A 27,253-nucleotide genomic window follows, 5' to 3' on the forward strand; every position below is an offset into this window, starting at 1 on the left:
AAAAGTCATTTTTTTTTATCCCAATAAAGGTTATCGGCGCATACCTGACTCGTTAGGCCGTCGGATTATGTAAAGATTGTTGGTGGATGGCTGACTATTACGGTTTTGCTACTTTGATAAAATAATATTAAATAATTGCGTGGAGAAATGGAGATTTTTGCTTCGGTCAACGTTACGCGTTCGTTTTAACTCGGATCGCAATTATTTTTTCACTTTTGGTAATGGCTATGTATGCTTAATACTCGGTTGTCGAAATTCTGGTGAAAATCGGATGTTTTATGAGATTTATGTCCGGTGTCCTATCTGAATCTTAACTGAAGATTATGCTTATGAGGGGGATTGTAACACACGGCATTACGCGCTCGTTAGGTCATCTCTATCATCTCAGAAGAGATGACCTAAAATAAGTCTCGAAGTCTGTACGTCTGTCCGTCCGTCCACAATCAAACGAAATGGAGACAAATAACCAATAGTGGAATGGATAGAGGTCGATGAGACATGCACAACGATATAACTTTCAAGGTCGTCCAAGGTCGAGGTCAATGTCACAAGGCTGTCAAAGTTGCGAAAATCGTCGATTTCAAATCGTATCTCCTCCCCCATTTATCAAGAGAGATCAAATGTTATTAGTGATTCAGATACTACGGACTATTATCTCGAACAACAAGAGCCATTTTTTTGAAATTTGCTCTTGTTCTGATTTTATAGCCCTTCAAACTTCGCCACGATTCCCCGTATGGGCCGTTCATAAAGTACATTCAAAAATAAAAGAATTAAATTAAAACAGGAACTCTCCGAGACAAATATTACATTTGAAGCTTTGGTCAGATTTAACTAAAACAATGGAACACAAGTTTATATGCACACTTACTTTCATTTATGACATTAACATTGTCTTGAATGTCAATTTGTACTTTTATTTTCATAAATGATGTGCTGTGATATTTAAAGAAAAAGGTATATTACACCACTCGGGACTGCATCGTCATGGCTTACAAACATCGGTTCATAAGGAACTGCTGGCTTTGCAAGCGATTAGCGATGTATTAAGGGGGTGGGTGGTTTAAAGTCCGCTTATGGCCTGCGTACAGGGGTGGTTGGTTTAAAGCCTGCGTACGGCTTGCGTACAGGGGTGGGTGGGTGGTACAATGGCTGCATACATACTTTATGAAAGTGGTGTCGGACTACACGAAAGCGTTTCAGAAGATGAAGGTGAGCCTGTCGTCATCACGAGGGGGAAAAATATCCCCGTTCACAGGAACATTTTCGACGTGATGTTGAATCCGTGGACGTCAATAATTGTTCCATATTACTGTATTACCGTAGTTAATAATTACTGATGCATTTGAGATAAATCTACAGTTCGTTGTAATCTTCAAGTATTGTGATGTGATATGAGACACATATGGGGGTGGGTGGGTGGTCACTAGCCTACATACAGAGGAGGGTGGGTGGGTGGTCACTAGCCTACATACAGAGGGGGGTGGGTGGTTTTGAAATCCGGAAGTAGAGCGTACGTACTTTATGAACTGCCCTGATTCCAGTCTGGCACAGAGTTACTTACTTTCCACCTCTGGCAGAGATGACCGGCACTCCCACTCGGGGGTATTTTTTTAAAGTCAATTTCAATCCTGTCTTCACTTTTGGTAACGGGTAGGTATGCTTAATACTCGGTTGTCGAAATTCTGGTAAAAATCGGATGTTTTATGAGAGGTTTGGTACAGAATCATCGTAGAAACTTCTGATTTGCGTCGCTACCTTCTCGAGAGACAGCTTTTATTAGACAAGGTCAGAGGTCAAGTTAACGATTTCGTAAGTACCAGTCTATGACTGCTTGTTACTTACGAAATCGAAAGATTTCGTAAGTACATTGATGACTTCCGTTTCTGTTTGTTTGTTTGTTTGTTTGTTTGTTTGTTTGTAGGCACGATAACTTGAGAACGGAGGAAGCGACCAATGTCAAATTACACCACATGATTCAGGAGGCTGATGGCTAGCACTGATTAGATTTTGGTCAAAATCGGTCAAAGGTCAATTTCACAGTGAGGTCAACCATAATTCCGTAAATTCATGTGGAAAAATGGAGTATTTTTGCTTCGCTCGACGTTACGAGTTCGTTTGAACTTCGATTTTAATTTTGTCTTCGGTTTTTGCGATCGCAAAGGATGCTTAAAACTCGGTTGTGGAAATTCTGGTAAAAATCGGATGTTTTGGAGACATTTTAAGATTGTTTAAAAAATATTTCACTCGACGCGTCACGGGTCGTCCCATGATGCAGTGCGCTCGAGCAGACGCGTCGTTGAGTTACGTTAAGGTATAATTGCGTGGAGAAATGGAGATTTTTGCTTCGGTCGACGTGACGATTTTTGATGGTTTGATACAGAATCATCGTTGAAACTTCTGTTTTGTGTCGCTACCTTCTCGAGAGACAGCTTGTATGAGACAAGGTCAGAGGTCAAGTTGACGATTTCGTAAGTACCAGTCTGTGACTGCTTGTTTGTTTGTTTGTTTGTTTGTAGGCACGATAACTCGAGAACGGAAGAAGCTACCAATGTCAAATTACACCACGTGATTCAGGAGGGTGATGGCTAGTGCTGATTAGATTTTGGTCAAAATCGGTCAAAGGTCAAGGTCACAGTGAGGTCAAATATTCGATTTTTGATGGTTTGGTGCAGATAACTCGAGAACGGAAGAAGCTACCATTTTAAAATTACACCACGTGATTCAAGAGGGTGATGGCTAGTGCTGATTAGATTTTGGTCAAAATCAGTCAAAGGTCAAGGTTACAGTGAGGTCAAACATCCAAAACATTCGATTTTTGATGGTTTGGTACAGAATAATCGTAGAAACTTCTGTTTTGTATCGCTACCTTCTCTTGAGACAGCTTTTATTAGACAAGGTCAGAGGTCAAGTTGACGATTTCGTAAGTACCAGTCTATGACTGCTTGTTTGTTTGTTATTCGCATAACTCCAAAAGTATTGAACTGAATCGCAGCAAATTTTGTGGGATGATTGGTTATTATCCGCGGACCATTTGTTTAGATTTTGGGAGCGATCAGGTCAAAGGTCAAGGTAAAGGTCATGAAAAGGTCAAACTCGTCTTTTTACCATAGCGCGGTCAATTTGTATCCAATTTGCATGCAACTAATGCCAAAATGTTCAGAATTCATTGCCCCATCTTGTGATATGTGACATGACACAATGACGTAATAACCCTTATTCGTGGTTGGGAGTCTAAGGTCAGGGGGGGTCACGACATTGCAAAATATGCGGTTTTAGTCATAATACGGTCAATTCTTATCCGATTTGCATGAAACCAACACCAACATGTTGACTGTTCTGTTTTCCACACTCTTGTACCAATTACAAAATTAAGAGTACAAAGGTCAATGTTGAGGTCATAAAATGGTCAAAATCGTCATTTTTGCCATAGTGCGGTCGATTTTTATCCAATTTGCATGCAACCAATGCCAAAATGTTGTGAATTCAATGCCCAATCTTCTAATATACGATATGACACAGGAAATTTAATGTTTTTAAGCCATTATAACACATATGAGATGGTAGATGTGGTATGGGATTAAATACCCTCACAATCAACGGTTTCTGGGGGGGGGTGCGGCAAATGTAGCGTTGGCGAAGGTATGCACTCCACTGAATGCCCGTTCTAGTTACTTACGAAATCTAAAGATTTCGTAAGTATTTTGATGACTTCCGGACTCTGTTTGTTTGTGTGTTTATTTGTAGGCACGATAACTCGAGAATAGAAGAAACTACCAATGTCAAATTACACCACGTGATTCAGGAGGGTGATGGCTAGCGCTGGTTAGATTTTGGTCAAAATCGGTCAAAGGTCAAGGTCACATTGAGGTCAAACATTCGATTTTTGATGGTTTGTTGCAGAATCATCGTAGAAACTTCTGGTTTGCGTCGCTACCTTCTCCAGAGACAGCTTTTATTATTCAAGGTCAAAGGTCAAGTTGACGATTTCGTAAGTACCAGTCTATGACTGCTTGTTTTTTATTTGAAACTTTTTAAATTTAGAATTTTTCTCACTCGGTGTTCAACATCACCGTGATATTACCAAGTTGTTTAAACTTTATCGTGATTTACATGTTATCATCGTGAAGTTTTTTTTCAAATGTATTAAAAATTGTTGAAGACTGATGGTTGACTTTTCAATTTAAACCGGCTTCCCTTGAGTCTGGCAAGTATGAATTACATTCGGAGTGAGCGGACCGGAGGGATGCAATGGTTGCTGCATGTGTGAGTATGCATGCATGCAGGCAGGCCTGTGCCAGGGAGATAACGTAGGTTTTAAATGCTCCCGCGCGGCTTGTGTAGTTCCCTGCACTTAAAAAGAAATGGCTGCTGTTTGGGCATGTTTATCACCCTTCCCTTCATGCCTTTGACACTGACTTCCCTTTCCTCCCCATCACACTGCCTTCCCTTCCCTTCCCCTCATGCTACGTTCCCTTCTCCTCATGCTGCCCCCCCCGGTCCCTTCACCTCACGCTGCCTTCTCTTCCCCTCATGCTGCCTTCCCTTCTCCTCACGCTGCCATCCCTTCCCCTCACGCTGCCTTCCCTTCCCCTCAAGCTGCCTTCCCTTCCTTTCCCCTTATGCTGCCTTCACTTCCCTTCCCCCCATGCTCCCTTCGCTTCTCCTCATGCTGCCTTCCTTTCCCCTACCCCTCCCTTCATGATGCCTTCCTTCCATTACCTTCATACGGCCTTCTTCCCCCCTTCCCTCACACGGACCTCCTCACAAACTCCCTCCCCTCTCCACCCCCATGATAATCTCTGGGCCGTCTCGACGTGCTGTTTAACGAACCCCATTTTGTTCAATCTTGTACTACCCACCACCACCGCCCCCCCTTTTTTCTCCACAAGTCCTACGACCCAACACAATTTGAGAACCCTTCCCATATTTTCCCAAGTACCCCACCAAATGCAAGTCTGGAACCCCATCCCCGAACACCTCCCCCCTCCCAACCCTCCTCCCCTCCCCACTTCTCCCTTCCCTTTCAGCCTATCCTCACTCCCACCCCCCTCCCAGAGTGTTTGGCGAAGATTGGTGAGGCTTCGCTCTCCCCGTTCCACCTTCCTCGCTCTCCCTCCCTTCCTAGTTCACCCATTCCTCACCCCCTCCTCGCTTCCCCACCCTCCTTGCTCCCTCCTCAGCCCTCCTCTGTCTCTCTCCCTCCCTTCCCTCATCTCTCCCTCCCTCCCTTCCCACATCTCTCCCTCCCTCTCTTCTTTCATTTCTCTCCCTCCCCTCATCTCTCTCCCTCCCTTCCCTCATCTCTCTCCCTCCCTTCCCTCATCTCTCCCTCATCTCTTCCTCACTTCACTCATCTCTCTCCATCCACTTCCTCATCTCCCCCCTCCTTCCCTCACCTCTCGCCCCACCCCCTTCCCTCATCTCCCTTCCTCCCTTAATATCCCTGCCAGCGATGCGATGGGTTGCATTTGCTGGTTTATAATGTTGCTGCGGTTCTGCGAAGCTGACGCTCCCCCGAGGCAATGACACAAAATATCGCGGTCCCGAGACAGTTATTTTATTATAATTCATTGTCGATAGCCCTTCCCTATTGTGGTGTGTTTATGGGTAATTTGTATTGTGTGGGCTTTTAAACAGCTCGGTCTTTATTCTCATCCTCCGTCTATTTTATGTATGCATGCATGGCAACAGAGTAACTCATTTGCATCTGCGCACCATGTCCGTTCAAACCTCACACCTTTACCCAATGGACACTTCACTTCAACTTTCTCCAGACTCAAACCACAATGCTACAATATTTCTCTGAACACCACAATGCCTTCCTAAAACCCCCCACACAATCTGACCACAACCTAAGCTTGCTTACCATTGCCATGATCCCGATAGTTTGGGAGGAACTCGAGTGCTTCCCCTCGTGGTGAGCCTCAAACCCCAGATCCGTAACAATATCAAAGGAGCTCTGATTTGGTGTGCCTGCATCCGTCCGTCCCTGCCTGCATCCGTTCATTTCTGCCTGTGTGTGTGTGCACGTGTGCAGGTGCTTCTATAAAATAATTAAGCGAGTCGGTGTACATGTCAATGTTTGGAGAGATGAGTGTTTCCTTTGAAGAATAAGCTTAGTGCCATGTTTGTTGGGGTCCTGGGTTTTGATTTTATTGATCTTTAAAAATTATCCGTGCTTTGAGGCTGACAAAAGCTAAATCCTTTTTCAACCATGTGGAGGTACTCGCTTTTACCTTCAGAAAATGATTTTCGTTGTGCAGATCACCAATCTGGCAGAAATTTGGCATACTTAAAGAATTTTAGACGCTGAGTCCAAATCCACTTGTTTCCATGTAGAGGATGTGACACAATTGGTCATTTTTGGCAATTAAAGATACACCGAACATTAAAGCACGATTTTGACACAGAAATGAAGAATCAAGGATAGTCTGATATGTACGTCAAAGAAAACTCTCGTGAGGTCTTAAAATGATATAATATTGTGATGTTCACGGGACTTGAACAGTCCCGCCAACGTAGAATGAGCCGAAACGATGGAGGCGATTTATTTGTTTATAACCCAAACATGGCGGTTCTAATCGCTCTACCGCAAACGGGACGAGGAAGGTGGCACGAGTCACTTTTCACTGAGTTGATGATGTTTATTTGTTTTTCTATTATTATCAGAAATAACAAGACTCGGCAAGAAGAGGGATCCGGGGCGATTCGACGGGATGGTGTGGGATCAGGCATGGGGAAAAACACAGACAATTCCAATGAATATACAGATCTCAATCCCTCTAAGGCGCCAAGCACACACACACACACATACACACACACACACACACACACACACACACACACACACACACACACACACACACACACACACACACACACACACACACACACACAAAACGTAGCTATTTCTGGTGGTCAGGCTGGACCGTGGTGTGGACACATCTGTCCCTGGATCGGCGCCGGACGAGCTGGCCTTGCTCTCGTCAGGGGGGCAGGAGAAACCGTGGTGCTGTCGACCTCCTGGTCTTGGCCCAAGTCCACTCACAGCCGCCAGGAAACCAGTTCTGGCGCCAAGTTGCGAGCAGGAGAGGGAGGCAGGTCCGCCCGCCGCTCGACCCCGCACTCCGAGTCAGCAGAACCCCAGAGCCAACCAAAGTGAGACACGAGGCTCGGCAAGGCTCCCAGACACGATCAAGAACACGATCGATTCAGCACAACAACCAGGACGCTCTCTGCCGCCACAGCTTCCACACCAAAAAAAACCACGATCTTTTGGTTGTAATCTTCTTCCTCTTCCTTTTCGACCCCGAACAGAACCTTTTTATCCTTCGTCCTCGTCACTCCCAATTGAGCCGTTTATTGGCCCACCGCCATCGCCTTCCGCCAATCGTGATCACGGGGCGGAGCCATCCGCTGCACTGTCCTGTGACGTCACGGCCAGTCTTCAGAGAATACCAAAAGGGGTTTACGCAGACACTTACCCTATCCCGTGTCCCTATCTAATTACGTGACATTTATCATTTCCCCCTTGAAGAAATGAACATTTACTAGACAACTTATCACCACTGAATTGCTACTTATTACATCGAGATCCTGGTAAACTCGAACAGCATGGCATACCTAATTAAACATCCTAATTACCCTTTGAATGCATACCCCCCTCAAACGTAACAATATGTTTATACAGAGCCCTACTCACTGTTATTAAAGATGTTTATAATTAAAGGTCGTAAACCGAAGCGGTTACATATTTTTACCGGCCGAAAACGTCTGGACCGACCAGACAGGCCTTCGAGTTGACCAAGGCAACTTTTTGCTTGAAAGGCAGCCACACTGGCTGTTAAAGGTAGTTACATTGACTATTAAAGGCAGTTACAGCACCTATTAAAGACAGTTACATTGGTGATTACGGATTAAATCAAAGACAAAGAGACTGCTCGACTCAGCCTGATGAAAAGTAGAACCGCCACAAGAGGATTACTGTCTTAGAACTCCAGTATTTCTTGCTCTGAAGCGGTTGCTGAACTTGGCTCTTGACTGCTGTTATTACAAAACTCAAGTCCACTATTACATGCTAACCAACCTGAATACTACTGTATAGTAGATCACCACAGCAAAAGCAGTGTGACACCCACATTCACAGTTCGTCGTCGGAATCATCGTCACTTCTACTTTCATCATCCATAAGTTCCATTTCTGCACGGGTCTGTTCATCGTTGGCGCAGTTTTGACACCCACAGCACTCTGCGCAGGACAGTCCTTTTGACCGGCAAGAACACTGGTTGGTCTCGCATTTCATCTTCTTGCCATTATATTTCGTCGCCTCTAACAGTTCCTTCGGCGCTGGTGGTTTGTTCAGCCAGTGAACAATCAGTGCTCCATTGCGTTCCATCCATCCATGAAATGTAGGAGAAGGGGCTTCTATAAACCTCTCAGTCACGCGGTGGTGGATCGCAGACTGATAGTTCACTCTTTTGCAATGCAGCATCAGAGCGCCCCTTGTAGGCAGCAACTTCTGTTCTCCCAGCGACTGGCTGCAGAACAGCGTGTAGCGAGCCTCATCCACACTCTTCATGGTCGGCTGATTGTACATGGTGCAGACTAATTGTTCCAGGTCATGAATGATATGCTGTTCTAGTGTGAATTCTCGACCAATGCTCCCGAAACAGGTGATGATGGAGACCCTTCATCATCAAGTCAAATGGCCTTGTTTTGCCCTTACCGTGGAATGCACTGGTGGTATCACTTCCCGTGAAATTGTGCAAACCTATCAACGCATCGCAGACAGAACTTTCCAGGGCATTACTCAGCTTCCTTATGTCAACGACGATAATGTCCTTGGGACTTCCTGTGACCAGATGGAAATTTCGCACCCGAATCGACTTCGAGTGAGCCAACGCCAACACAAACACATCGGTGTCGAAACTCTCGATGCGCACCGACTCTTCACTCTGTCCCGCGTGAGCGGCATGTAGCAGGAGCTTCGTGTCAGCTTCGTCATGGTCACATTCAAGTTCAGGTACTGACAACACAGTCATGACACCATTCGACGCCTTGATTTTCTCACATTTGCCGGCATGACTGACGTACAACAGCATGTCACCCAGTTTTGATGGAGACATGTTTCTCGTCCACGATTCGACGATGAACTCTATCAACGCCTCCTTATTGGCTTCGCTCAGGAGATAATTGGCCCACTGTTTTGGAAGGGCTTGATCACGTCTGTAGATGGTTCGTACCTGAAGATTGCCCGCCCTGCCCGCTCGTTTAGCGTGCTCCAGGCACTTGATGCTGATACTTGGGTAAGTATCAAACACCACGTCCACTCTCGAAGATTGGTTATGTCGTGCTTTGGCCATTACGATGTTCAACACCATCTCTTCCAGTTTGCCGAAAGTGTTATGCAGTGAACCAGCCTTTATCGCCTGAATAACAGCCATTCCATCCACAATTGTTGCACCTTGGATAGGCCGAGCATCCACTCGGCAATCGGGCCACAGTTTCAGTATATGGTTGCGGAGTTTGGCTTTGTCCGTCTTAGCAATCGAACCATCACCGGATGCCAGCGGGAAAGATACGTTCGCCAGTGGGTATGCGAGCAGATCGTGGAGTGTTACAATGCTTTACTCGCCAATCAACAGCAGTCATGTGAAAAGACGACGTTCATTCGCAATTTCAACCTTCGACGCCTGCTGGTGGGAGTCGCCGACTTGCCTCGCGCCTTCAAGAAAGTTGCCAATTTGGCCTTCGAAATCGGACTGAAGAATGGGACCTCTCCCGAGAGAAGCCGATCACGCATGAATTGCACGACAGCATTCTCTCCCTTGACATACGCGTTCATCAAGTCTGCGGAAGTGGCTGGCGGTGCGATGACACCTGAACTAATATTGATGAGTTCAAGGTGAGCGCCGGAGAAAGGGTTAATCATTTGAAGTACTGTGTCCATCACTTGTACCACCACTGCTTCGTTCTTCTTCGAGCTCGACACATCCAAATCCTTTCTCGTTCGGGGCTCGTTGTGGATACCCGCCATGGACTCACATTTCCTTGCGATTTCCGCACGTGCTGGTTGGGACAGGATCCACTTCTTCACAGCTGTGCTTTTCTGAGTGTAACCAATGATGCCTCCACTGATCTTGCTGTCCCTATTTAAAGTCTGCTCTATGATTTGATCACACACAACACTACTAAATCCATAACGAGTATGCCATTGGGCAGTCCATTTGCCGTCCATGAATGCTTGATAGGTGTCTGGGTGGGAGTGCTCTCGCCCGGCCATTTCCAGCCAGTAATCGGGTAAGTACCTTGCATAGTTTAGGTGATTCTACGCAAAGTACCAGGGCATTGACGCTCTCGTGATCGCAAGGTGTTTTGGCCAGTTCGAAGTAAGAGTTGCCCGTATAAACTCCAGTGCTAGCTCCACCATTTCCAAGTAGTGCCATGTAATGTCCACACTTTGGTGTTTGTTCAGGTCATCCCTCACGATGAGTGCTCCCGAGTATAGAACATGTAAATTGAGGTCTGAGTCACCCTGCTGTGGACCCTGGCTGGCTTCATCCTCTGTAGTTGACTCTGTTTCTGTTGTAGAGCTACTGTCTCCAACAGCAGCCTGAGCAATGGAACCAATATCAATGTCCTTCATGTACACCACTTCGCTCTCAGACATTTTTGGTGGACGATAGAAAATCATGTCTGGGTACCGTCCTGCAGTCTTTTCTTCAGTCTTCTTGCCTGGTAGTTAGCCTTATCCTGACCTTCGCATACTCTGAGTAGGTCATTGAACATCTCACACAACTTCTTCATATGCATAGATTGCTTTCCATCAATGAGTCTTACCTGGATTACTTTATCACAGAAAATGTCAAATGTTGAGTCGTAGTTCACTTTCTGAGTTTGGAGTTTACTTTCATTCTGTCTGTGGTATGTCATTCACATACTCGTAATAACATTTACGGTGATAACAAACTTCCAGCGCCACACAGTCTTTATCCTTTATTGTTGTCATTATTCTCACATCACGTTCATCTCTCCTCTGCTCAGCAATTTCCCTCAGCTTTCCTCCATCCTGTGTTTCTGCCAGGGACAACTGATCATGTTGAGATTTTCCTTTGACACGGATGAATGTCTTTTTTCTGGCATATCACACAAATTCTTGGCAGTACACCAGCTTATTTGCCAGCCACCCTTTCTACAGAGGTTCTGAGGGATTTTCTACGTATTTTGTGGTGTGAGGGCCCCTCTTCTTCTAGTCTGCCCACCACCTCACTGGCTCTAGCAGAAACTGCAGTAGTGCTGGCTTCTGATTTCCTTTTCCTGACTTCAGCGTGTTTTATATGATCCTTGTTGCAAAACGACGCATATCAGAACCGGTGATGGCCGGCATCCGCAGGAGGATCAGTCATTGGCAGCAGTTTCATAATTTGATCAGCCAGCAAACGGCATTTGTTAGTAGTTTCATTATCTGTGGCATCGCACCAAGCCTTCGCACACTAACATACCTTACGCCAGCTCTTATCCGTGAATTGCGTCACTTTCTCATCTTCCTCCGCACCCAAGTGTATGAAACAACGCATATTTGGTTGTTGAAAGACCAAAAATCACCCGAAATCACACGACAACCATGGGCGCCGCCATCTTGATTTGTTGTTTCCTGGTCGTTTCCTCCGCGATTACAAGCGTGCCACGCCCACTTCACAGTGGTAATTTCAAATGGTAATAACTGTCGGTGTGTCAACTTGTGCATATGGAAAGAAGTAGGAATTTCAATGGTGTGTTCTCATGAATGTACAGGGTGAATTTCATTTAGATTGGTAATCTGAAAAACGAAACTGAACGAACTGACCCACCTCCACATGACTGATTTGGGCGATCCCACCATGTATTATTTTATCGTTCTTTTTTTTTGTGATGTCATTTCTGAATGTGGCTAACAAAGTTAAAGATTCAACAAAGATAAATTCCAAGGAAATCAGACAAAATTAGATGTTTTTCAACAAAAATAACGAAGTGGATGTGTGGCATCATAAAACTATGCTAATAAAAGTGTGTGTGTGTGTGTGTGTGTGTGTGTGTGTGTGTGTGTGTGTGTGTGTGTGTGTGTGTGTGTGTGTGTGTGTGTGTGTGTGTGTGTGTGTGTGTTTGTGTGTGTCAATGTGTGACCTCCATAACTACAAACAATAAAACCTATGAGTCTGAAACTGCATGCATACGAAGAAAACTCCAAGGAAGGGCAAGAGTGAAAATTGAGTGTTTGGGTGAATTAAAACACCTCCTTTTGAGTCTTTTTGTCAGAGAGATGAAGCTGCGGTGCATCGTTTGGGAATATCAAGATCTCTGACCTTGATTTCGCAGATGATGCAGTCATCTTTGCGGAGACTCCAGATATCCTTCTGGGGGCCCTCGAGGTGCTGAATGAGGAGTCTGAGCCGCTGGTATCATTTGAGTCTTTCTCAGCAACCACTCGTTGGACACAAAGTCCGACCTGTGATAGCCAAGGATTCTTCGCAGAGACCTGGTACCAAAGAAATTAAGTCTCCATCGCAGATTCCTGGTCAGAGTCCAACTCTCACATCCAGAGACGAAGATGCATATGAAGAAAACTCCAAGGAAGTGCAAGAGTGAAAATTGGGTATTTGGGTGAATTAAAACACCTCTTTTGAAGATAATTAATTAATGTCCTTGAGGCAGCTGCAGAACTTGAGCATTGGGAACTCCACAGTGGGATCAACATTCAAGTCGCCTCACATGATCCCTCATCACACACTCACAACTACTTGCGTGAGCATTTTAGCCTTTTCGGCAGTATGCGGTCACTTCTTGAAATGGCCTGTAATGCAACAACGCCACGATCACCACGACTTCATGAATTCAACAACGTTCCTGTCACATGCCACAAGTGGGATGAGGGTCAGCAGCACATTAATCCACTCATCGACACACACACACACACACACACACACACACACACACGGATGCATTGCACCAGATTCCCGAACCAAGCGGGCAGGTACTGAAGGAAACAACTTCTCAACTACAAGCGACCCTCCCTGGGACAGACTCAAGCTTCCTCCACAGAGAAGAGATCCCTCAGACGAAAGAAGATGACGACGCACACCAGTCATGGAGACCGAAAACAGCTGGTCAACGCCACTTTCTGCCACCACCTCACACAACTTTCACAAATAGAGTCAATCCTCAAGCATCACAACATGAACCATCAGGTACGAGGGACTTCGCCAAGTACCTGGTTCGCCATGAGTTTGTGAACATGTGGTACATCAAGTTTGACCACCACCCCGGAAACTAAAGGCCATGAAAGTCCTCATTACCTCTGCCACCGAAGGTGGATGGAGGTTATGTTTTCACCCCTGTCTGTCTGTCTGTCTATCTGTCTGTTACTTGGCAAAAAAAACAAAAAACATTTTAACAAGTATGTTGATCACCTCCATTTGCTTGTTTGTTAATTGCAAAATCCAAGATTTTTCGAGTGCTGTATATTGGTCAGTCGATTTTTGTTTTTCGGTTTCTGTTTGTCTGTCTGTCAATTGCTTACAGGTCATAATTTTAAACCGATCTTCATGAAACATCACCAAGTTGTAGAGGTAGTCTCAACTGAGAAGCCGATTCATTTTGACGTCAAAGGTGTATTTATATATCAGGTCATATCATTGATATCAGATATATTTACGTATCAGGTCATCTTGAGGTGAGATTTCTATAATCATCATTTTTCATCGGATTAACATGAAGATTAAGCAACAATTGCATCGTACATCACTGAATGTGGAAACCAACAATTTTTGAGGTCAAAAGGTCAACTCAAGGTCAAACTTCTAAAATCATCAATTTCAATCTGAAAGATAATCAGTTTTCATCCGACTGACCTGAGCTTTAAGATTATCAATTTTAATCTTTATGTAATGGACAATTTGATGTATCCATGGCAACCTTTTCAAAGTGGGCGTGCCTATTTCTTGTTACTTGCAAAATCGAAGATTTTTCAAGTGTATTGTTCAGTCGATTTTGTTATTCTGTTGGGTAGTCGATAAAGTCGAAAAAAAAATTTTTTTTTGATCAACCCTTATTATCACTTTTTCCATCGATATGTTGGGTAGTTGATAAAGTCGGAAAAAAAAAATATTTTTTTTTGAGCTACCCTTATCACTTTTTCCGTCGATATGTTGGGTTGTCGAGAAAGTCGAAAAAAAAATTTGATCTACCCTTATCACTTTTTCTGTCGATATGTTTGTCTGTCTGTCTGTATGTCTGTCTGTCTGTCTGTTCGGTCCAGTGCTCTGACTTTGAATGAATCCTGGTCGAAAACAATAAACAAAACGAAGTTCGTTATATCTCAGAGACTATGAGTCAGATATACATGAAATTGGTATGATAGGTTCATGGTATGTCCTTGTTATGTGTGAGAAAGAACCGTTGCTATGGACCCCTCTGTTGCATCTCAACGGCCGAAAAACCTCTAAATGTGGGGGGTATTTTAACGAAAAAACAATCTGCAGCATTAACCCTTGAAGCTGGAATCATGAATTTTCTTGTGCTTAATCCACAGGTCATTCTCCATCGAACGGGCCCATCGCGACTACCCATGTCTGCCTACCGGCTTGTTTGTCTGCCTATCTGTATGTCTGTCTGTCTGCATGTCTGTCTGTTCGGTCCAGTGCTCCGTTAATACAATGGCGATTTCGATGAAACTTGGTTGGTAGGTTCATACCATGACCGAGTTGTGTGCAAATGAAAACCGTTGCTATGGATACCACCGTTGCCTAGCAACGGGACTTTGAAATTTTTGAAAAATCATAAAAATTTCTTTTTTCGAAAATCAAAAATCAGGCCACAAGCGACTGTGGGCAATATGGCATTCAGCCATATTGTCAAAAATTTCCATCCGGATCCTATGAAAACTGTCGGAGAAGATAGACTTTGAATGAACCCTAGTCGAAAACAATTAAAAGACGAAGCTCGTTATATCTCAGAGACTTTTGGTCAAAATCCGTCAAAGGTCAAGGTCACAGTGAGGTCAAACATAATTCCATAAATTCATGTGGAGAAATGGAGTATTTTTGCTTCGGTCGACGTGACGAGTTCGTTTAAACTTTGATTTTAATTTTGTCTTCAGTTTTTGCGATCGCTTCGGACGCTTAACACTCGGTTGTCGAAATTCTTGTAAAAATTGGATGTTTTGGAGACGATTTAAGATTGTATAAAAAAATATTTCACTTGCCACGTCACGGGTCGTCACGTGGTGCAGCGCGCTCGAGCAGAGGCGGAGTTGAGTCACGTAAAGGTTTTGCGTGTGCGCGCTGACGGTGTTTTCGATAAAGAAAGTGTTTAAAAGTCATTTTTTATCCCAATAAAGGTTATCGGCGCATGCCTGACTCGTTAGGCCGTCGGATTATGTAAAGATTGTTGGTGGATGGCCGACTATTACGGTTTTGTTACTTTGATAAAATAATATTAAATAATTGCGTGGAGAAATGGAGATTTTTGCTTCGGTCAACATTACGCGTTCGTTTTAACTCGGATCGCAATTCTGTTTTCACTTTTGGTAATGGCTGTGTATGCTTAAACTAGGTTGTCGAAATTCTGGTGAAAATCGGATGTTTTATGAGATTTATGTCGGGTGTCGTATCTGAGTCTTTACTGGAGATTATGCTTATGAGGGGGATTGTAACACACGGCATTACGCGCTCGTTAGGTCATCTCTATCATCTCAGAAGAGATGACCTAAAAATAAGTCTCGAAGTCTTTACGTCCGTCCGTCCGTACGTCCGTCCGTCCGTCCACAATCAAACCAAATGGAGACAAATAACCAATAGTGGAATGGATAGAGGTCAATGAGACATGCACAACGATATAACTTTCAAGGTCGTCCAAGGTCGAGGTCAACGTCACGAGGCTGTCAAAGTTGCGAAAATCGTTGATTTCAAATCGTATCTCCTCCCTCATTTATCAAGAGAGATCAAATGTTATTAGTGATTCAGATACTACGGACTATTATCTCGAAGAATGCGAGCCATTTTTTGAAATTTGCTCTCGTTCTGATTTTATAGCCCTTCAAACTTCGCTCTGATTCCCCGTATGGGCTGTTCATAAAGTACATACAAAAATAAAAGCATTAAATTAAGAACCGGAACTCTCCGAGACAAATATTACATTTGAAGCTTTCGTCAGATTTAACTAAAACAATGGAATACAAGTTTATATGCACAAGTTTACTTTCATTTATGACATTAACATTGTGTTGAATGTCAATTTGTACTTTTATTTTCATAAATGATGTGCTGTGATATTCAAAGAAAAAGGTATATTACACCGCTCGGGACTGCATCGTCATGGCTTACAAACATCGGTTCATAAGGAACTGCTGGCTTTGCAAGCGATTTGCGATGTATTAAGGGGGTGTGTGGTTTAAAGTCCGCTTATGGCCTGCGTACAGGGGTGGGTGGTTTAAAGCCCACATACGGCCTGCGTACAGGGGTGGTTGGTTTAAAGCCCGCGTACGGCTTGCGTACAGGGGTGGGTGGGTGGTACAACGGCTGCATACATACTTTATGAAAGTGGTGTCGGACTACATGAAAGCGTTTCAGAAGATGAAGGTGAGCCTGTCGTCATCGCGAGGGGGAAAAATATCCCCGTTCACAGGAACATTTTCGACGTGATGTTGAATCCGTGGACGTCAATAATTGTTCCATATTACTGTATTACCATAGTTAATAATTACTGATGCATTTGAGATAAATCTACAGTTCGTTGTAATCTTCAAGTATTGTGATGTGATATGAGACATATGGGGGTGGGTGGGTGGTCACTAGCCTACATATAGAGGGGGGTGGGTGGGTGGTCACTAGCCTACATACAGAGGGGGTGGGTGGGTGGTCACCAGCCTACATACAGAGGGGGGGTGGGTGGTTTTGAAACCCGGAAGTAGAGCGTACGTACTTTATGAACTGCCCTGATTCCAGTCTGGCACAGAGTTACTTACTTTCGACCTCTGGCAGAGATGACCGGCACTCCCACTCGGGGGTATTTTTTTAAAGTCAATTTCAATCCTGTCTTCACTTTTGGTAACGGGTAGGTATGCTTAATACTCGGTTGTCGAAATTCTGGTAAAAATCGGATGTTTTATGAGAGGTTTGGTACAGAATCATCGTAGAAACTTCTGGTTTGCGTCGCTACCTTCTCCGGAGACAGCTTTTATTAGACAAGGTCAAAGGTCATGTTGACGATTTCGTAAGTACCAGTCTATGACTGCTTGTTTTTTATTTGAAACTCTTTTTAAATTTAGAATTTTTCTCACTCGGTGTTCAACATCACCGTGATATTACCAAGTTGTTTAAACTTTATCGTGATTTACATGTTATCATCGTGAATTTTTTTTCAAATGTATGAAAAATTGTTGAAGACTGATGGTTGACTTTTCAATTTGAACCGGCTTCCCTTGAGTCTGGCAAGTATGAATTACATTCGGAGTGAGCGGACCGGAGGGATGCAATGGTTGCTGCATGTGTGAGTATGCATGCATGCAGGCAGGCCCGTGCCAGGGAGATAACGTAGGTTTTAAATGCTCCCGCACGGCTTGTGTAGTTCCCTGCACTTAAAAAGAAATGGCTGCTGTTTGGGCATGTTTATCACCCTTCCCTTCATGCCTTTGACACTGACTTCCCTTCCCTCCCCATCACTCTGCCTTCCCTTCCCTTCCCCTCATGCTGCGTTCCCTTCACCTCACGCTGCCTTCTCTTCCCCTCATGCTGCCTTCCCTTACCCTCACTCTGCCTTCCCTTCCCCTCACGCTACCTTCCCTTCCCCTCAAGCTGCCTTCCCTTCCTTTCCCCTTATGTAGCTTTCCCTTCCCTTCCCCCCACGCTCCCTTCACTTCTCCTCATGCTGCCTTCCTTTGCCCTACCCCTCGCTTCATGATGCCTTCCTTCCATTCCCTTCATACGGTCTTCTTCCTCCCCCCTCCCCTCACACGGACCTCCTCACAAACTCCCTCCCCTCTCCACCCCCATGATAATCTCCGGGCCGTCTCGACGTGCTGTTTAACGAACCCCATTTTGTTCAATCTTGTACTACCCACCACCACCGCCCCCCCTTTTTTCTCCACAAGTCCTACGACCCAACACAATTTGAGAACCCTTCCCATATTTTCCCAAGTACCCCACCAAATGCAAGTCTGGAACCCCATCCCCGAACACTTACCTCCTCCCAAACCGCCTCCCCTCCCCACTTCTCCCTTCCCTTTCAGCCTATCCTCACTCCCACCCCCCTCCCAGAGTGTTTGGCGAAGATTGGTGAGGCTTCGCTCTCCCCGTCCCACCTTCCTCGCTTTCCCTCCCTTCCTAGTTCACCCATTCCTCACCCCTCCTTGCTTCCCCACCCTCCTTGCTCCTTCCTCAGCCCTCCTCTGTCTCTCTTCCTCCCTTCCCTCATCTCTCCCTCCCTCCCTTCCCTCATCTCCCCCTCCCTCCCTTCCCTCATCTCTCCCTCCCTCTCTTCTTTCATTTCTCTCCCTCCCCTCATCTCTCCCTCACTTCGCTCATCTCTCTCCATCCACTTCCTCATCTCCCCCCTCCTTCCCTCATCTCCTTTCCTCCCTTAATATCCCTGCCAGCGATGCGATGAGTTGTATTTGCTGGTTTATAATGTTGCTGCGGTTCTGCGAAGCTGACGCTCCCCCGAGGCAATGACACAAAATATCGCGGTCCCGAGACAGTTATTTTATTATGATTCATTGTTGATAGCCCTTCCCTATTGTGGTGTGTTTATGGGTAATTTGCATTGTGTGGCCTTTTAAACAGCTCGGTCTTTATTCTCATCCTCCGTCTATTTTATGTTTGCACACAGAGCAACAGAGTAACTCATTTGCATATGCGCACCATGTCCGTTCAAACCTCACACCTTTACCCAATGGACACTTCACTTCAACTTTCTCCAGACTCAAACCACAATGCTACAATATTTCTCCGACCACCACAATGCCTTCCTAAAACCCTCCACACAATCTGACCACAACCTAAGCTTGCTTACCATCGCCATGAACCCGATAGTTTGGGAGGAACTCGATTGCTTCCCCTCGTGGTGAGCCTCAAACCCCGGATCCGTAACAATATCAAAGGAGCTCTGATTTGGTGTGCCTGCATCCGTCCGTCCCTGCCTGCATCCGTACATTTCTGCCTGTGTGTGTGTGCACGTGTGCAGGTGCTTCTATAAAATAATTAAGTGAGTCGGTGTACATGTCAATGTTTGGAGAGATGAGTGTTTCCTTTGAAGAATAAGCTCAGTGCCATGTTTGTTGGGGTCCTGGGTTTTGATTTTATTGATCTTTAAAAATTATCCGTGCTTTGAGGCCGACAAAATCTAAATCCTTTTTAGACCATGTGGAGGTACTCGCTATTACCTTCAGAAAATGATTTTCGTTGGGCAGATCACCAATCTGGCTGAAATTTTGCATACTTAAAGAATTTTAGATGCTGAGTCCAAATCCACTTGTTTCCACGTAGAGGATGTGACACAATTGGTCATTTTTGGCAATTAAAGATAAACCGAACATTAAAGCACGATTTTGACACAGAAATGAATAATCAAGGATAGTCTGATATGTACGTCAAAGAAAACTCTTGACTCAGCCTGCCATCCTTCCGAGGTCGGCGAAATGAATGCCAGTGTACTGGTCCCGGTGTATGCCCCGGTTAGAATAGGTGTACCATATCCCTGTGTGTCGTAAGAGGCGACCAGGGTTGGCGTCAGGAAGGGCATCCGGCCATAAAACATTGCCTCAAGAAAAAGCCAAACCCCTGCACAGCAGGGAAAAATGGCTGTAAAAACGGTCATTTTTTTATTTCCCCTTTTAACCTAGGGGCTCTCTATTCAAATAGCCCATACAACAAGATAAAGATTTGTTAAAGGTGATTCTAAAGAAATATCTGAAACGCCTAAGCCCCGGGACACTCTTTATCAAATAACCCATACAACAAGATAAAGATTTGTTAAAGGTGATTCTAAAGAAATATCTGAAACGTCTAAGCCCCGGGACACTCTTTATCAAATAACCCATACAACAAGATAAAGATTTGTTAAAGGTGATTCTAAAGAAATATCTGAAACGTCTAAGCCTCGGGGCACTCTTTATCAAATAACCAATGCATATTGTTTAGCTCACTCATTGAACCTATAAACATTTGTTCATTCTCAAATTCCTTCAATAGTTTAATTTTCTTTGCACAATAATCCCCATCTAAAATATTGAAAAACAAAACATTTGAATCTTTATATTTTTTAAGATACCCCTTTTGTGCCATTACGAAATGATAAACTTCTCTTAATGATCTCATCTGGCCACCGCCCGAGTTGCAAATCATTTTTGTACATAAACCACGCCATAAAAAAGTTTTGTTTCAAATGTTTTCAGTTCATGCCGTGAAAATGAGGAAGTGTTTTTTTGACACGGCCGTGCTGTGTGAATGAGGAAGTGGTTTTGGACTGTCATGCTGTGAAAAAATAGGAACTATTCTGTGAGACAAGGTCTCGTGTTTATATTTTATCTCAGAACACGAACTGAAAACTTTTTTTATGGCGTGGTTTATGTACAAAAATGATTTGCAACTCGGGCGGTGGCCAGATGAGATCATTAAGAGAAGCTTGTCATTTCCTGTGGCCACACCCAATGATTAAGCAATCTCCTCATCGTTGCTTTATAAGCGGTTCGCCAGACAAAGTTTCTGCCAGACGGGATTTTCATTTTTACAACTGAGGCATGGACGATCTTTCTTCCGATGAAGACAACAGCCCACTACAGAGTTGGTAAGTTTGTGTATGCTTTTCTCTTTGAACAATGAAGCAAATGATTATTAATTAAATCATGATAATTCTGATATATATATATATATTTTTTCCCTGACAGGGCATTGGAAGAAATTGAGTTTACATATCACGACGTGGTTCATGAAATTAATACTCTTATTGAAGAGATCAATGATTTTAGAAGAGAATTGAAAGACATTTACAATGAGTGGCACGAAGTCTTATCACGTCTTCTCATCTCGAAGGAATTAAACCAATGGTGAGACACGTGTGTGTGTGTGTGTGTCTCTCTCTCTCTCTGTCTGTCTTTCTACCTACCTCTCTCTGCTCTTATTGAAGAGGCCAATGATTTATAATGACTGGTCTCTGATCTCGAATGAATTAAACCAATGGTGAGGCACGTGTGTGTGTGTGTCTATGTGTGTGTCTATGTGTGTGTGTATGTGTGTGTGTGTGTGTGCGTGTGTGTGTGTGTGTGTTGCTTTCCCTGTCTGTCTCTTCATCTATACCCTTGACTTATTATTTTTTTTTCAGCACTATCGTACAACATCAGCTGTTGAAGCAATCTTGTACAACACATGATTTTCTGGAGGTAAATATTTCTGAATTATTATTAATATCACTCGTACAACACATGATTTTCCGGAGGTAAATATTTCTGAATTATTATTAATATCCCTCTCTCTTTCGAATGTCGCCTTATGTTGGTTGCATCATTAGTTTGGACGTGGTTTTGTCAGTACACTGGAATTCATTTTATTGACCTTGAAAGGATGACAGGCTCCTGGTGTGTTAATTCAGTGGTCAACGAGGCTTACTCATATTACCATGTAATTATCTTTATAAAACCTAATTATTATCCACTTTTTGTTTCAAAACAGAATATGGTGTCTGAGTTTCGAAAGCACAAGACATCTGAAGAAGATTGCTGGGAAAGATTATACATTCTCGCAAATGAATATTTAATATTTTCAATATTAATAAATTATATTTGTTTTGTTTACAATTACTTGATTCTGAATTACAAGAAAAGAATAAAAGAGATGTAAAGGGGGGGGGGTAGGTGCGCTCCCCCAATGACCCATCACCCCCTCATCCCATCCCTCCCCTCCCCATGTGTGTGTGTGGGGAAGGGTGGGGGGTGGGATGAGGGAGGTGGTGGGTCAAAGGTGGGGGCGCACAGGGGGGATGAGGGGGGGTGGGGCTTGTGTGGGCGGGGCTTGTGTGGGCGGGGCTTGTGTGGGTGGGACGTGTGTGGGAGGGGCTTGTGTGGGTGGGGCTTGTGTGTGCGGGGTTTATGTGGGTGGAGCTTGTGTGGGAGGGGTTTATGTGGACAGGGTTTATGTGTGTGGAGTTTTTGTGTGGAGCTTGTGTAGGCAGGGCTTATGTGGGAGGGGTTTATGTGGGCAGGGGTTTATGTGGGTGGAGCTTGTGTGGGAGGGGTGAATGTGGATGAGGCTTATGTGGATGAGGTTTGTGTGGATAAATGGATGGGTGGAGAGATGGGGGGATGGGTGGATGAGTGGAGCTTGTGTGGATGGGTGGATATTTTTTTAATTAAATAAACATGTTGTGTGTGGGGGGAACTAATTAACTAATCACTAATTATGTGAATATGATGAATATGGGTGGAGCTTGTGTGGGGTTTGTGTGTGTGGAGCTTGTGTGGAGTTTTTGTTGCGGAGCTTGTGTGGGGTTTGTGTGGGGTTTGTGTTGGCGGGGCTTCGGTGGGAGGGGCGTGTGTGGGCGGAGTCAAAAAGGGGCGGAGTCAAAAAATTTCAATTTATTGGAGCTTGTGAGGGGGTGTGTGGTGGGGTTTGTGTGGGGTTTGTGTGGGCGGGGGCTTGTGTGGGCGGGGCTTGTGTGGGTGGAGTCAAAAAGGGGCGGAGTCAAAAAATTTCAATTCATCTTTGTCTTTTGTAATTCCTGTGAATAAAATGAACCTAAACTCTCTTCCCCTTCCAAATCATATATCTTATAAGTCCAAGGAACCGTATCTATTACATCAACAATTTTAAAAAGCTCGTTGGTCCATCTTTTCGTATAACCTTTTTCAAAATGAGATTTCCACCTATATATTCTTACGATATCACCAACTTTGAACTTAGGTTTTCTGACATTAATCTCTTTTTCATATTTTAATTTTGTAAATGTTTCTGATGGTTTCATATTTGTTGCCGTGTGAATCGTGTCATTATACTTATCCACAATATCCTGAATAAAAGATGACCATTGTTGTGAACCGAGTTGTGTGAATTTTTTATATAGTCTCTCTTTTAAGGTACGATTAAAATGTTCAACACCAACTGCCTTCCCTTCATTAAAGGTACTGTATAATGTAATACTGTTATTTTTTGGAAAATTCATAAATGTCTTGTTATAAAACTCTCTACCCTCATCAGTCCACAATTTTTTAGGTTTTCTCTTACTTTTATTAAATATCTGTTGAAAAGCTAACATAAGAGTATTACCTGTTTTGTTTTTTAAAGGGACAACCCACACATATCTACTCCTCAAATCAATAACGGTTAAAGCATACTTGTACCCCTTATCATTATTGAGTTCAATCAAATCAGCAGACCAGATATAATCTACTTCCTTGGAATAAACTTTCCTTCTCTGAAACTTTGTGAATATTGGTTTATGTAATTCATCAGCTAATTGCTCTTCAATCTTAATGACATCATTAGAGCTTACAGGTTTTTTGAATTTCCAAGTCCAAGTTTCAATTTAGCACTGATCATCTTCTTCACAATGAACCGATCAACTTTTTCTCTCAAGGTTGGATTTTGTATCAGAGACAAATTATACAACATTTCTCTATCGGCTTCATGCTTTTCTTCCAACGTTGTGGTATTCCCATAATCAATATCGTGTCTCATGCACACTTCATCAACTCTATTGATAGGCTTACTCCAGGATTTAGGATTGTCTGCCTCATCTAATCTTTTATCCAAGTTTGTGCCTGGACCACAGCAAGAATACCCTGGAAGATGTAATTCCCCTGGTATTCCAGTAGTTGTAAATTTACTTCCTGATAAAAACTTTTGTATATCTCCTCCTAGTTTGTGTTGGGAGATAAATTGATTTTTTTTTGAACCACACACCGAACATGTACCTTTTTGTATAACCCTGTTATTTTTACTTTTAATATATGAAATATTTTTAGTATTAGTTTTCTTTTTACATTTGAGACAATAACTCATTTATTTATGAGAAAAATTCCTGCAGAGTGCAAAATCCTTTTTAGTTTCCAACATGCACATTTGAATCTTAATTTTTAAAACATAAAGAATCCTTAGAAATGCCTTCACTCTCTCCCCCATTTATTTAAGAAAAAAAAAAATGAAAAACTTGAATTAAAATACATGCCTTCTCGATGTCAATAGTCTTGTCGAAAGTATTGTAAATAGACTTATCAATTCTTTGTTTTCCTCCTCGGTGGGTTGAGTTATTTTCTGTAATACCCCTATTCTTTTTTGAATCTCACTGGTTTCCATATTTTTATATTTATTCATCCACTCTCTTTCCTCCCTCTCCTCCCTCTCTCTCTTCTCTCTTTCCTCCCTCTCTCTCTTCTCCCTTTCATCCTTCTCTCTCTTCTCCTTTTCCTCCTCTTCCCTCACTTCTTCAACTCCTTCCTCATCCCTTACTATCCTTGAATCGCTTACACCCCATAGAATATTATACATATATTCATCAGGATTTCTTGTTATTCCTGTATCCAAAATATTTTTTTTTACAACAGGAAACCAATAAAATTTCTTTTGAATTTCTAAAAGAGCCTTACCTTTTCTTAACTTTATAATTTTTTCATTATTTAACATTCTAATTAAATCTAAAGTTGTTGGTTTATCAACATCAGCATAATGCCAATCTTTTATTGAAAATACCTCATTCTTATGTTGTAGAACATATTTATTAAAATACCGAATACCCTTTTCTTGAAGGTATGCTTGAACACAGAAATGATAATTTTCTTGAAGCCTTCTTGCTGTCATTTATGTATTAGAAATATATGTTAGAATAATATTATGGCACGAAACACCTCCCCATCTTCCCATAGTTAAATCATTTTGTATTTCCTTACTTATTATATATAATCCTTGTTTTTCTGTTTTCATGAGATTAACAAGGCAAAACCATTATTATATTTACCCTTATTAAATTCTTTTATTTGTTGTTTACTAATCGTAGCCCCACAAAACTCATTCTCGATACCAAGTGGATAATATTCTTCCTTACGAGACTGATTTAATTGTTCCAGGTCTTCGAGGTTAATTTTAAATGACCAATTATACCCTAAATCATTCATATCATACCCCCATTGTTCTATTCTCATACAAACGATACGCCCTTCTTTATAAAAATTTATTTTAATTCGAACTGTGAATTCTGTATGACCTGGAGATAATATCAACACTTCTGTATCTTTGGAATACACAGCCGTTTTATTTAAGTATATATATTGTGATAAATCACTTAATCTCACCAAGTCATTCGCTTCAGTTGGGGTTGGATAATTTTTTAATTTATAAGCATTTTTCATGTTAATATTTTTGGTTATATATTTATGTCGTTCAGCCTGTGCCTTTGTGTAATAATTTGATAAATCAATATCCAGTTCTTGAGATACACCAAAGATAGAACCATCTTTACCAACATAAGTCATTTATATTAGATTAAAAATAATATCATAAAATTTTTTATTTTTGTTGAGTTGAAATAACACATATAGGCATAATTGGCCACAACACTTGCAATTTAATTCTTGGACTTGAAATGTTTGATAAACACCATTCTGTAAGAATTTTATGACTTCAACAGGTGGCGGAAGACCAAAACTATCAAAATAATATTTGTCTTGACTATTAAAAATACAAACCCAATGAGAACCATTCCCATTATTATCTTCTAAGTTCATAATAATATTCTTTGTATGTTTCGGCACATTTGTTAATTCATCTCTCATACAAATAACCACATTATGAATTTTTAATTTCTTACAATATTTGAGAAGTTGTAAATTTGATGTTGTATTCTATCCAAATTCTTTCAACCACTCATCAATGCTCATTTATTTATTAGAAAGATATAATCCATTACCTCTTTTCGTTAATTTTACACCTGCTTGTGCTATAGAAGAAAGCATATCTCCAACTAACAATCTCGCTTTATCAGGCAGACCTTCAAGTTTTTCAGCAAAATCTACAATTAAACCACTTCCACTAATTTGTTTCTCCAACTCTTTGTTATGTCTTTCCAATTCTTTTTGAGCCTGGAGTTGAGCCTTCCTTTCGTTGGCAGTTTTCACCGCTGTTGAAATACCACCCGTCAATGCTCCAACCGCACTTAAACCAGCAAATAAAGGAATTAGAAATGGGAGAAATCCTCCACTCGTCTCTCTTATTGAATATTTTTTCAACATTGGTTTTGTCATTTTAATTTTAAGTGAGCCAGTGTCATTCAAGATTTTAACCTGTTCTCTTGTGAGAAAAACATCAATTCTTACTGCTCCTTTTCTCTGAATTGTATTAACGTTAATCGTACAAGGCTTTTGATTTTGAACACAAGATGATAGTTTATGAAGATTGATTTGATTAACATATACCCCAGTTGGTACTTTGCCACTCATTTATTTAACAAAAAATTATGTGAGACTAATCATCACACCATTATCTGTATTAATCTGCAATTCTGTTTCTTCCAAAAGCAAACAATATGTATCAACTTCTTCACTCTCTCCTCTTTCAATGTATAGGGAAGTATCCACTCGATTAGACTTTATATTTTCCTTTTGAGCGCTCAGGTCAAACGCATAGATTGTATACAAACTTTTAAATGGTGTCATATCCAAAATAGGTTCTTTATTTCCATTACTTTCACACACCTTTTGGTAAGACTTGTATGCTTCAGCAAAATCATTTTTTTCCCAATTAATTTCCAATCTATCTCGTGGGTAAAATGTCCCATCTAGAGAAACGCGAAGTTGTTTCACCTTAGCATTATCACTCAATGCATTATTCTTATCAGTCGCAGTATCACCATCTGGCTTTTTAAAAATGATCCACAGGTATCGTGGCTTTCCTTCCAGAACACCCAAATTCCACGTGTAAGTAGTTTGATTGAGTTTAACGTGTTGACATCTTCTTTTGAGGTATGATACACTGAGTGGTTTCTTTGAGTTAAGTCTTCAATTCAACATCTCTTCTGTTTTAAGATTAGGAGTATATTCACTGATATACCAACTCATTTCCTCAATTACAAATTTATTCTGATCACCAAAAGCACTACCAACACCAAAAAGCAATCGATTTTCATTATCATTCCTTTGTAGTTGAAATCTAATTTTAAGGCCATACAGAACTTTATCATGATCACAAAATCCAAATATACCTTTAAGAGGAACTGCCACAGTAAAACTATTTTCTGC

At 42.3% G+C, this 27,253-nt stretch overlaps 1 long non-coding RNA gene across 1 annotated transcript in view; it reads left to right on the forward strand.

The window, feature by feature from the left end:
* The first annotated feature begins 1,511 nt into the window (after positions 1-1,511).
* LOC147017603 (uncharacterized) overlaps positions 1,512-27,253 on the forward strand; it is a 50,269-nt gene continuing 24,527 nt past the window's right edge. The window contains exon 1 of the long non-coding RNA XR_015049756.1: positions 1,512-3,991. This is a non-coding gene — a long non-coding RNA (uncharacterized LOC147017603). The remainder of the gene's footprint in view (positions 3,992-27,253) is intronic.

This window comes from Eptatretus burgeri, chromosome 11, assembly GCF_056783735.1.
Source record: "Eptatretus burgeri isolate ZD-2024b chromosome 11, Ebu_testis_v1, whole genome shotgun sequence".
NCBI lineage: Eukaryota > Metazoa > Chordata > Myxini > Myxiniformes > Myxinidae > Eptatretus > Eptatretus burgeri.